Genomic DNA, 10,102 nt, shown 5'->3' on the forward strand with positions numbered 1-10,102 from the left:
GCAGCTGCACCCACCGAAGGACTCATTGAGGCCCAAAAGCAGTACTGCACCCACCGAAGGACTCATCGAGGCCCAAAAGCTCCTGCTGCACCCACCGAAGGACTCATCGAGGCCCAAAAGCAACAGCTGCACCGAACGAAGGACTCATCGAGGCCCAAAAGCACCTGCTGCACCCACCAGAGGACTCATCGAGGCCCAAAAGCACCAGCTGCACCCACCGAAGGAATCATTGAGGCCCAAAAGCACCAGCTGCACCCACCGAAGGACTCGAGGCCCAAAAGCAGCAGCTGCGCCCACCGAAGGACTCACCGAGGCCCAAAAGCACCAGCTGCACCCACCGAAGGACTCGAGGCCCAAAAGCAGCAGCTGTACCCACTGAAGGACTCACCGAGGCCCAAAAGCACTACTGCACCCACCGAAGGAGTCACCAAGGCCCAAAAGCAGCAGCTGCACCCACCGAAGGACTCATCTAGGCTCTAGCTACACACACCGAAGGACTCATCGAGGCTTTAGCTGCACCCACCGAAGGACTCATCGAGGCCCAAAAGCAATAGGTGCACCCACTGAAGGACTCACCGAGGCCCAAAAGCACCAGCTGCACCCACCTAAGGACTCATCGAGGCCCAAAAGCACCAGCTGCACCCACCGAAAAACTCACCGAGGCACAAAAGCAGCAGCTGCGCCCACCGAAGGACTCACCGAGGCCCAAAAGCAGCAGCTGCGCCCACAGAAGGACTCATCGAGGCCCAAAAGCAGCAGCTGCGCCTGCAGAAGGACTCATTGAGGCCCAAAAGCACCAGCTGCTCCCACCGAAAGACACATCGAGGCCCAAAAGCAGCAGCTGCGCCCACCGAAGGACTCATCGAGGCCCAAAAGCACCAGCTGCGCCCCCAAAGGACTCATCGAGGCCCAAAAGCACCAGCACCAGCAGCACCCACCGAAGGACTCATCGAGGTCCAAAAGCAGCAGTTGCGCCCACCGAAGGACTCACCGAGGCCTAAAAGCACCAGCTTCGCCCACCAAAGGACTTATCGAGGTCCAAAAGCAGCAGTTGCGCCCACCGAAGGACTCACCGAGGCCCAAAAGCACAAGCTGCGCCCACCGAAGGACTCATCGAGGTCCAAAAGCACCAGTTGCGTCCACCGAAGGACTCACCGAGGCCCAAAAGCAGCAGCTGCGCCCACCAAAGGACTCATTAAGGTCCAAAAGCACCAGTTGCGTCCACCGAAGGACTCATCGAGGCCCAAAAGCACCAGCTGCGCCCACCGAAGGACTCACCAAGGCCCAAAAGCACAAGCTGCGCCCACCGAAGGACTCATCGAGGTCCAGAAGCACCAGTTGCGCCCACAGAAGGACTCATCGAGGCCCAAAAGCACCAGTTGCGCCCACAGAAGGACTCATCGAGGCCCAAAAGCAGTACTGCACCCACCGAAGGACTCATCGAGGCCCAAAAGCTCCTGCTGCACCCACCGAAGGATTCATCGAGGCCCAAAAGCAACAGCTGCACCAAACGAAGGACTCATCGAGGCCCAAAAGCACCTGCTGCACCCACCAGAGTACTCATCGAGGCCCAAAAGCACCAGCTGCACCCACCGAAGGACTCATTGAGGCCCAAAAGCACCAGCTGCACCCACCGAAGGACTCGAGGCCCAAAATCACCAGCTGCGCCCACCGAAGGACTCACCGAGGCCCAAAAGCACCAGCTGCACCCACCGAAGGACTCGAGGCCCAAAAGCAGCAGCACCAGCAGCACCCACCGAAGGACTCATCGAGGTCCAAAAGCAGCAGTTGGGCCCACCGAAGGACTCACCGAGGCCTAAAAGCACCAGCTTTGCCCACCAAAGGACTCATCGAGGTCCAAAAGCAGCAGTTGCGCCCACCGAAGGACTCACCGAGGCCCAAAAGCACCAGCTGCGCCCACCGAAGGACTCATCGAGGTCCAAAAGCACCAGTTGCGTCCACCAAAGGACTCACCGAGGCCCAAAAGCAGCAGCTGCGCCCACCAAAGGACTCATTAAGGTCCAAAAGCACCAGTTGCGTCCACCGAAGAACTCATCGAGGCCCAAAAGCACCAGCTGCGCCCACCGAAGGACTCACCAAGGCCCAAAAGCACCAGCTGCGCCCACCGAAGGACTCATCGAGGTCCAGAAGCACCAGTTGCGCCCACAGAAGGACTCATCGAGGCCCAAAAGCACCACTGCACCCACAGAAAGACTCATCGAGGTCCAAAAGCACCAGCTTCACCCACCTAAGGACTCGTCGAGGCCCAAAAGCACCAGCTGCACCCACCGAAGGACCCACCGAGGCTCAAAAGCACCACTGCACCCACGGAAGGACTTATCGAGGCCCAAAAGCACCAGCTGCACCCACCGAAGGACCCACTGAGGCCCAAAAGCACCAGCTGCACCCACCGAAGGACTCACCGAGGCCCAAAAGCACCAGCTGCACCCACCGAAGAACTCATTGAGGCCCACAAGCACTACTGCACCTACCGAAGGACTCATCGAGGCACAAAAGCACCTGCTGCAACCACCGAAGGACTCATCAAGGCCCAAAAGCACCAGCTGCACCCACCGAAGGATTCACCGAGGCCCAAAAGCAGCAGCTGCACCGACCGAAGGACTCATCGAGGCCCAAAAGCACGTGCTGCACCCACCAGAGGACTCATCGAAGCCCAAAAGCACCAGCTGCACCCACCGAAGGACTCATTGAGGCCCAAAAGCACCAGCTGCACCCACCGAAGGCCTCATCGAGGCCCAAAAGCAGCAGCTGTGTCCACTGAAGGACTCACCGAGGCCCTAAAGCACTACTGCACCCACCGAAGGACTCACCGAGGCCCAAATGCAGCAGCTGCACCCACGGAAGGACTCATCGAGACTTTAGCTGCACTCACCGAAGGACTCATCGAGGTTTTAGCTGCACCCACCGAAGGACTCACCATGGCCCAAAAGCAGCAGCTGCACCCACCGAAGGACTCACCGAGGCCCAAAAGCAGCAGCTGCGCCCATGGAAGGACTCACCGAGGCCCAAAAGCAGCAGCTGCACCCACCGAAGGACTCATTGAGGCCCAAAAGCAGTACTGCACCCACCGAAGGACTCATCGAGGCCCAAAAGCTCCTGCTGCACCCACCGAAGGACTCATCGAGGCCCAAAAGCAACAGCTGCACCGAACGAAGGACTCATCGAGGCCCAAAAGCACCTGCTGCACCCACCAGAGGACTCATCGAGGCCCAAAAGCACCAGCTGCACCCACCGAAGGAATCATTGAGGCCCAAAAGCACCAGCTGCACCCACCGAAGGACTCGAGGCCCAAAAGCAGCAGCTGCGCCCACCGAAGGACTCACCGAGGCCCAAAAGCACCAGCTGCACCCACCGAAGGACTCGAGGCCCAAAAGCAGCAGCTGTACCCACTGAAGGACTCACCGAGGCCCAAAAGCACTACTGCACCCACCGAAGGAGTCACCGAGGCCCAAAAGCAGCAGCTGCACCCACCGAAGGACTCATCTAGGCTTTAGCTACACTCACCGAAGGACTCATCGAGGCTTTAGCTGCACCCACCGAAGGACTCATCGAGGCCCAAAAGCAATAGGTGCACCCACTGAAGGACTCACCGAGGCCCAAAAGCACCAGCTGCACCCACCTAAGGAATCATCGAGGCCCAAAAGCACCAGCTGCACCCACCGAAAAACTCACCGAGGCACAAAAGCAGCAGCTGCGCCCACCGAAGGACTCACCGAGGCCCAAAAGCAGCAGCTGCGCCCACAGAAGGACTCATCAAGGCCCAAAAGAAGCAGCTGCGCCTGCAGAAGGACTCATTGAGGCCCAAAAGCACCAGCTGCTCCCACCGAAAGACACATCGAGGCCCAAAAGCAGCAGCTGCGCCCACCGAAGGACTCACCGAGGCCCAAAAGCACCAGCTGCTCCCACCGAAAGACACATCGAGGCCCAAAAGCACCAGCTGCGCCCCCAAAGGACTCATCGAGGCCCAAAAGCACCAGCACCAGCAGCACCCACCGAAGGACTCATCGAGGTCCAAAAGCAGCAGTTGCGCCCACCGAAGGACTCACCGAGGCCTAAAAGCACCAGCATCGCCCACCAAAGGTCTCATCGAGGTCCAAAAGCAGCAGTTGCGCCCACCGAAGGACTCACCGAGGCCCAAAAGCACCAGCTGCGCCCACCGAAGGACTCATCGAGGTCCAAAAGCACCAGTTGCGTCCACCGAAGGACTCACCGAGGCCCAAAAGCAGCAGCTGCGCCCACCAAAGGACTCATTAAGGTCCAAAAGCACCAGTTGCGTCCACCGAAGGACTCATCGAGGCCCAAAAGCACCAGCTGCGCCCACCGAAGTACTCACCAAGGCCCAAAAGCACAAGCTGCGCCCACCGAAGGACTCATCGAGGTCCAGAAGCACCAGTTGCGCCCACAGAAGGACTCATCGAGGCCCAAAAGCAGTACTGCACCCACCGAAGGACTCATCGAGGCCCAAAAGCTCCTGCTGCACCCACCGAAGGATTCATCGAGGCCCAAAAGCAACAGCTGCACCAAACGAAGGACTCATCGAGGCCCAAAAGCACCTGCTGCACCCACCAGAGTACTCATCGAGGCCCAAAAGCACCAGCTGCACCCACCGAAGGACTCATTGAGGCCCAAAAGCACCAGCTGCACCCACCGAAGGACTCGAGGCCCAAAAGCAGCAGCTGCGCCCACCGAAGGACTCACCGAGGCCCAAAAGCACCAGCTGCACCCACCGAAGGACTCGAGGCCCAAAAGCAGCAGCTGTACCCACTGAAGGACTCACCGAGGCCCAAAAGCACTACTGCACCCATCGAAGGAGTCACCGAGGCCCAAAAGCAGCAGCTGCACCCACCGAAGGACTCATCTAGGCTTTAGCTACACTCACCGAAGGACTCATCGAGGCTTTAGCTGCACCCACCGAAGGACTCATCGAGGCCCAAAAGCAATAGGTGCACCCACTGAAGGACTCACCGAGGCCCAAAAGCACCAGCTGCACCCACCTAAGGAATCATCGAGGCCCAAAAGCACCAGCTGCACCCACCGAAAAACTCACCGAGGCACAAAAGCAGCAGCTGCGCCCACCGAAGGACTCATCGAGGCCCAAAAGCAATAGGTGCACCCACTGAAGGACTCACCGAGGCCCAAAAGCACCAGCTGCACCCACCTAAGGACTCATCGAGGCCCAAAAGCAGCAGCTGCGCCTGCAGAAGGACTCATTAAGGCCCAAAAGCACTAGCTGCTCCCACCGAAAGACACATCGAGGCCCAAAAGCAGCAGCTGCGCCCACCGAAGGACTCATCGAGGCCCAAAAGCACCAGCTGCGCCCCCAAAGGACTCATCGAGGCCCAAAAGCACCAGCACCAGCAGCACCCACCGAAGGACTCATCGAGGTCCAAAAGCAGCAGTTGGGCCCACCGAAGGACTCACCGAGGCCTAAAAGCACCAGCTTTGCCCACCAAAGGACTCATCGAGGTCCAAAAGCAGCAGTTGCGCCCACCGAAGGACTCACCGAGGCCCAAAAGCACCAGCTGCGCCCACCGAAGGACTCATCGAGGTCCAAAAGCACCAGTTGCGTCCACCAAAGGACTCACCGAGGCCCAAAAGCAGCAGCTGCGCCCACCAAAGGACTCATTCAGGTCCAAAAGCACCAGTTGCGTCCACCGAAGAACTCATCGAGGTCCAAAAGCAGCAGTTGCGCCCACAGAAGGACTCACCGATGCCCAAAAGCACCAGCACCAGCTGCGCCCACAGGAGGACTCATCGAGGCCTAAAAGCACCAGCTGCGCCCACCAAAGGACTCATCGAGGTCCAAAAGAAGCAGTTGCGCCCCCCAAAGGACTCATCGAGGCCCAAAAGCACCAGCTGCGCCCCCCAAAGGACTCACCGAGACCCAAAAGCAACAGCTGCGCCCACCGAAGGACTCATTAAGGTCCAAAAGCACCAGTTGCGTCCACCGAAGAACTCATCGAGGCCCAAAAGCACCAGCTGCGCCCACCGAAGGACTCACCGAGGCCCAAAAGCACCAGCTGCGCCCACCGAAGGACTCATCGAGGTCCAGAAGCACCAGTTGCGCCCACAGAAGGACTCATCGAGGCCCAAAAGCACCAGCTGCGCCCACAGAAGGACTCATCGAGGCCCAAAAGCACTAGCTGCGCCCACCGAAGGACTCATTGAGGCCCAAAAGCACCAGCTGCGCCCACCGAAGGGCTCACCGAGGCCCAAAAGCACCAGCTGCGCCCACCGAAGGACTTACAAAGGCCCAAAAGCACCAGCTGCACCCAACGAAGGACTCACCGAGGCCCAAAAGCAGCAGCTGCGCCCACCGAAGGACTCATCGAGGCCCAAAAGCACCAGCTGCGCCCACCGAAGGACTCATTGAGGCCCAAAAGCACTAGCTGCGCCCACCGAAGGACTCATTGAGGCCCAAAAGCACCAGCTGCGCCCACCGAAGGACTCATTGAGGCCCAAAAGCACCAGCTGCGCCCACCGAAGGACTCACCGAGGCCCAAAAGCACCAGCTGCACCCACCGAAGGACTCACCGAGGCCCAAAAGCACCAGCTGCACCCACCGAAGTACTCACCGAGGCCCAAAAGCACCAGCTGCACCCACCGAAGTACTCACCGAGGCCCAAAAGAACCAGCTGCGCCCACAGAAGGACTCATCGAGGCCCAAAAGCACCAGCTGCGCCCACCGAAGGGCTCACCGAGGCCCAAAAGCACCAGCTGCACCCACCGAAGTACTCATTGAGGCCCAAAAGCACCACTGTACCCACTGAAGGACTCATCAAGGCCCAAAAGCACCAGCTGCGCCCTCTGAAGACTCATCGAGGTCCAAAAGCACCAGCTGCGCCCACCAAAGGACTCATCGAGGTCCAAAAGCACCAGCTGCGCCCACCGAAGGACTCACCGAGGCCCAAAAGCACCAGCTGCGCCCACCGAAGGACTCACCGAGGCCCAAAAGCACCAGCTGCACCCACCAAAGGACTCATCGAGGTCCAAAAGCACCAGCTGCGCCCACCGAAGGACTCACCGAGGCCCAAAAGCACCAGCTGCGCCCACCGAAGGACTCACCGAGGCCCAAAAGCACCAGCTGCACCCACCGAAGGACTCATTGAGGCCTAAAAGCACCAGCTGCGCCCACCGAAGGACTCACCGAGGCCCAAAAGCACCAGCTGCGCCCACCGAAGGACTCACCGAGGCCCAAAAGCACCAGCTGCACCCACCGAAGGACTCACCGAGGCCCAAAAGCAGCATCTGCACCCACCGAAGGACTCACCGAGGCCCAAAAGCACCAGCTGCACCCACCGAGGGACTCACCGAGGCCCAAAAGCACCAGCTGCACCCACCGAAGGACTCCCCGAGGCCCAAAAGCAGCATCTGCACCCACCGAAGGACTCACCGAGGCCCAAAAGCACCAGTTGCGTCCACCGAAGAACTCATCGAGGCCCAAAAGCACCAGCTGCGCCCACCGAAGGACTCACCGAGGCCCAAAAGCACCAGCTGCGCCCACCGAAGGACTCATCGAGGTCCAGAAGCACCAGTTGCGCCCACAGAAGGACTCATCGAGGCCCAAAAGCACCAGCTGCGCCCACCGAAGGACTCATTTTGGCCCAAAAGCACCAGCTGCGCCCACCGAAGGGCTCACCGAGGCCCAAAAGCACCAGCTGCGCCCACCGAAGGACTTACAAAGGCCCAAAAGCACCAGCTGCACCCAACGAAGGACTCACCGAGGCCCAAAAGCAGCAGCTGCGCCCACCGAAGGACTCATCGAGGCCCAAAAGCACCAGCTGCGCCCACCGAAGGACTCATTGAGGCCCAAAAGCACTAGCTGCGCCCACCGAAGGACTCATTGAGGCCCAAAAGCACCAGCTGCGCCCACCGAAGGACTCATTGAGGCCCAAAAGCACCAGCTGCGCCCACCGAAGGACTCACCGAGGCCCAAAAGCACCAGCTGCACCCACCGAAGGACTCACCGAGGCCCAAAAGCACCAGCTGCACCCACCGAAGTACTCACCGAGGCCCAAAAGCACCAGCTGCACCCACCGAAGTACTCACCGAGGCCCAAAAGAACCAGCTGCGCCCACAGAAGGACTCATCGAGGCCCAAAAGCACCAGCTGCGCCCACCGAAGGGCTCACCGAGGCCCAAAAGCACCAGCTGCACCCACCGAAGTACTCATTGAGGCCCAAAAGCACCACTGTACCCACTGAAGGACTCATCAAGGCCCAAAAGCACCAGCTGCGCCCTCTGAAGACTCATCGAGGTCCAAAAGCACCAGCTGCGCCCACCAAAGGACTCATCGAGGTCCAAAAGCACCAGCTGCGCCCACCGAAGGACTCACCGAGGCCCAAAAGCACCAGCTGCGCCCACCGAAGGACTCACCGAGGCCCAAAAGCACCAGCTGCACCCACCAAAGGACTCATCGAGGTCCAAAAGCACCAGCTGCGCCCACCGAAGGACTCACCGAGGCCCAAAAGCACCAGCTGCGCCCACCGAAGGACTCACCGAGGCCCAAAAGCACCAGCTGCACCCACCGAAGGACTCATTGAGGCCCAAAAGCACCAGCTGCACCCACCGAAGGACTCACCGAGGCCCAAAAGCACCATCTGCGCCCACCGAAGGACTCACCGAGGCCCAAAAGCACCAGCTGCGCCCACCGAAGGACTCACCGAGGCCCAAAAGCACCAGCTGCACCCACCAAAGGACTCATCGAGGTCCAAAAGCACCAGCTGCGCCCACCGAAGGACTCACCGAGGCCCAAAAGCACCAGCTGCGCCCACCGAAGGACTCACCGAGGCCCAAAAGCACCAGCTGCGCCCACCGAAGGACTCATTGAGGCCTAAAAGCACCAGCTGCGCCCACCGAAGGACTCACCGAGGCCCAAAAGCACCAGCTGCGCCCACCGAAGGACTCACCGAGGCCCAAAAGCACCAGCTGCACCCACCGAAGGACTCACCGAGGCCCAAAAGCAGCATCTGCACCCACCGAAGGACTCACCGAGGCCCAAAAGCACCAGCTGCACCCACCGAGGGACTCACCGAGGCCCAAAAGCACCAGCTGCACCCACCGAAGGACTCCCCGAGGCCCAAAAGCAGCATCTGCACCCACCGAAGGACTCACCGAGGCCCAAAAGCACCAGCTGCACCCACCGAGGGACTCACCGAGGCCCAAAAGCACCAGCTGCACCCACCGAAGGACTCACCGAGGCCCAAAAGCACCAGCTGCGCCCACAGAAGGACTCATTGCTGCCCCCCTTCCCACCGCTGGAGCAAGCTGGCATCAGCAGGCTGGAGAATCGGTGCCAAGGCTGCCTGCAGCCACCAGGGGCCGAGGGCACGGCCTCACGCCGACACTACACATCCAACGCCCCCTCCCAATGCACGGTAAAGTGTTTAATAAGGAAAGTCCCCCTTTGTTAGAGCTCAGTGGCCGCGATCCTGCCCCTGTGAATCGCTCCCTTCAAGTCACCATCGCGGGGTCTCCGTCCCACTGGAGCTGCCCCCCCCCCCCCCCTCCCGCGGGTGCACTCTCCCCTCACAATCACGGAAGGGGCGAGAGCTGTGAACTCATGGAGGTGGGATCAGACTGGCACCCGAAGAGAAGCGCACAGAGGGCTGGCAGCAGCGTCCTGGTGTCAGGGGTCCCACAGTGGTTTATCCTCAGCTCCCGACCCTCGTCATATTAGGCCCAGGAGGGCCCTCGCCGGGCGAGCGGACTTCAGAGCAGGATGGACAGCGCGGGAGGCTGACTACCACCTCCCCAGGGCGCGGGACTGTGGGGGGTGTGAGGGGTGTGAGGGGTGGGTGGAGGCCCCTAAGACTGAGTGCCCCGAGGTGCTCCAGCCTCCCCCGCACACTCCACATACCAGGCAACCGACCCCCGGGCACTGCGAATCTAATGTCCACGTGAAACCGCAGACAGTCTTAATGAGCCTGGCACCCCCCTGGACACCCAACCCACGGACCATCTGTTAGAGGAAGGTGGGCCCCAAACCACCGACCCCGCTGCCGACCCCACAACAGACCCCACGCGGCAATGCAGGGATGCCCCGAAAAGAGAGTGCATGTGCGACCGAAACAACTGCAGTC

The sequence above is a fragment of the Lissotriton helveticus genome (genome assembly GCF_964261635.1).
Source record: "Lissotriton helveticus chromosome 1_1 unlocalized genomic scaffold, aLisHel1.1 SUPER_1_unloc_2, whole genome shotgun sequence".
NCBI lineage: Eukaryota > Metazoa > Chordata > Amphibia > Caudata > Salamandridae > Lissotriton > Lissotriton helveticus.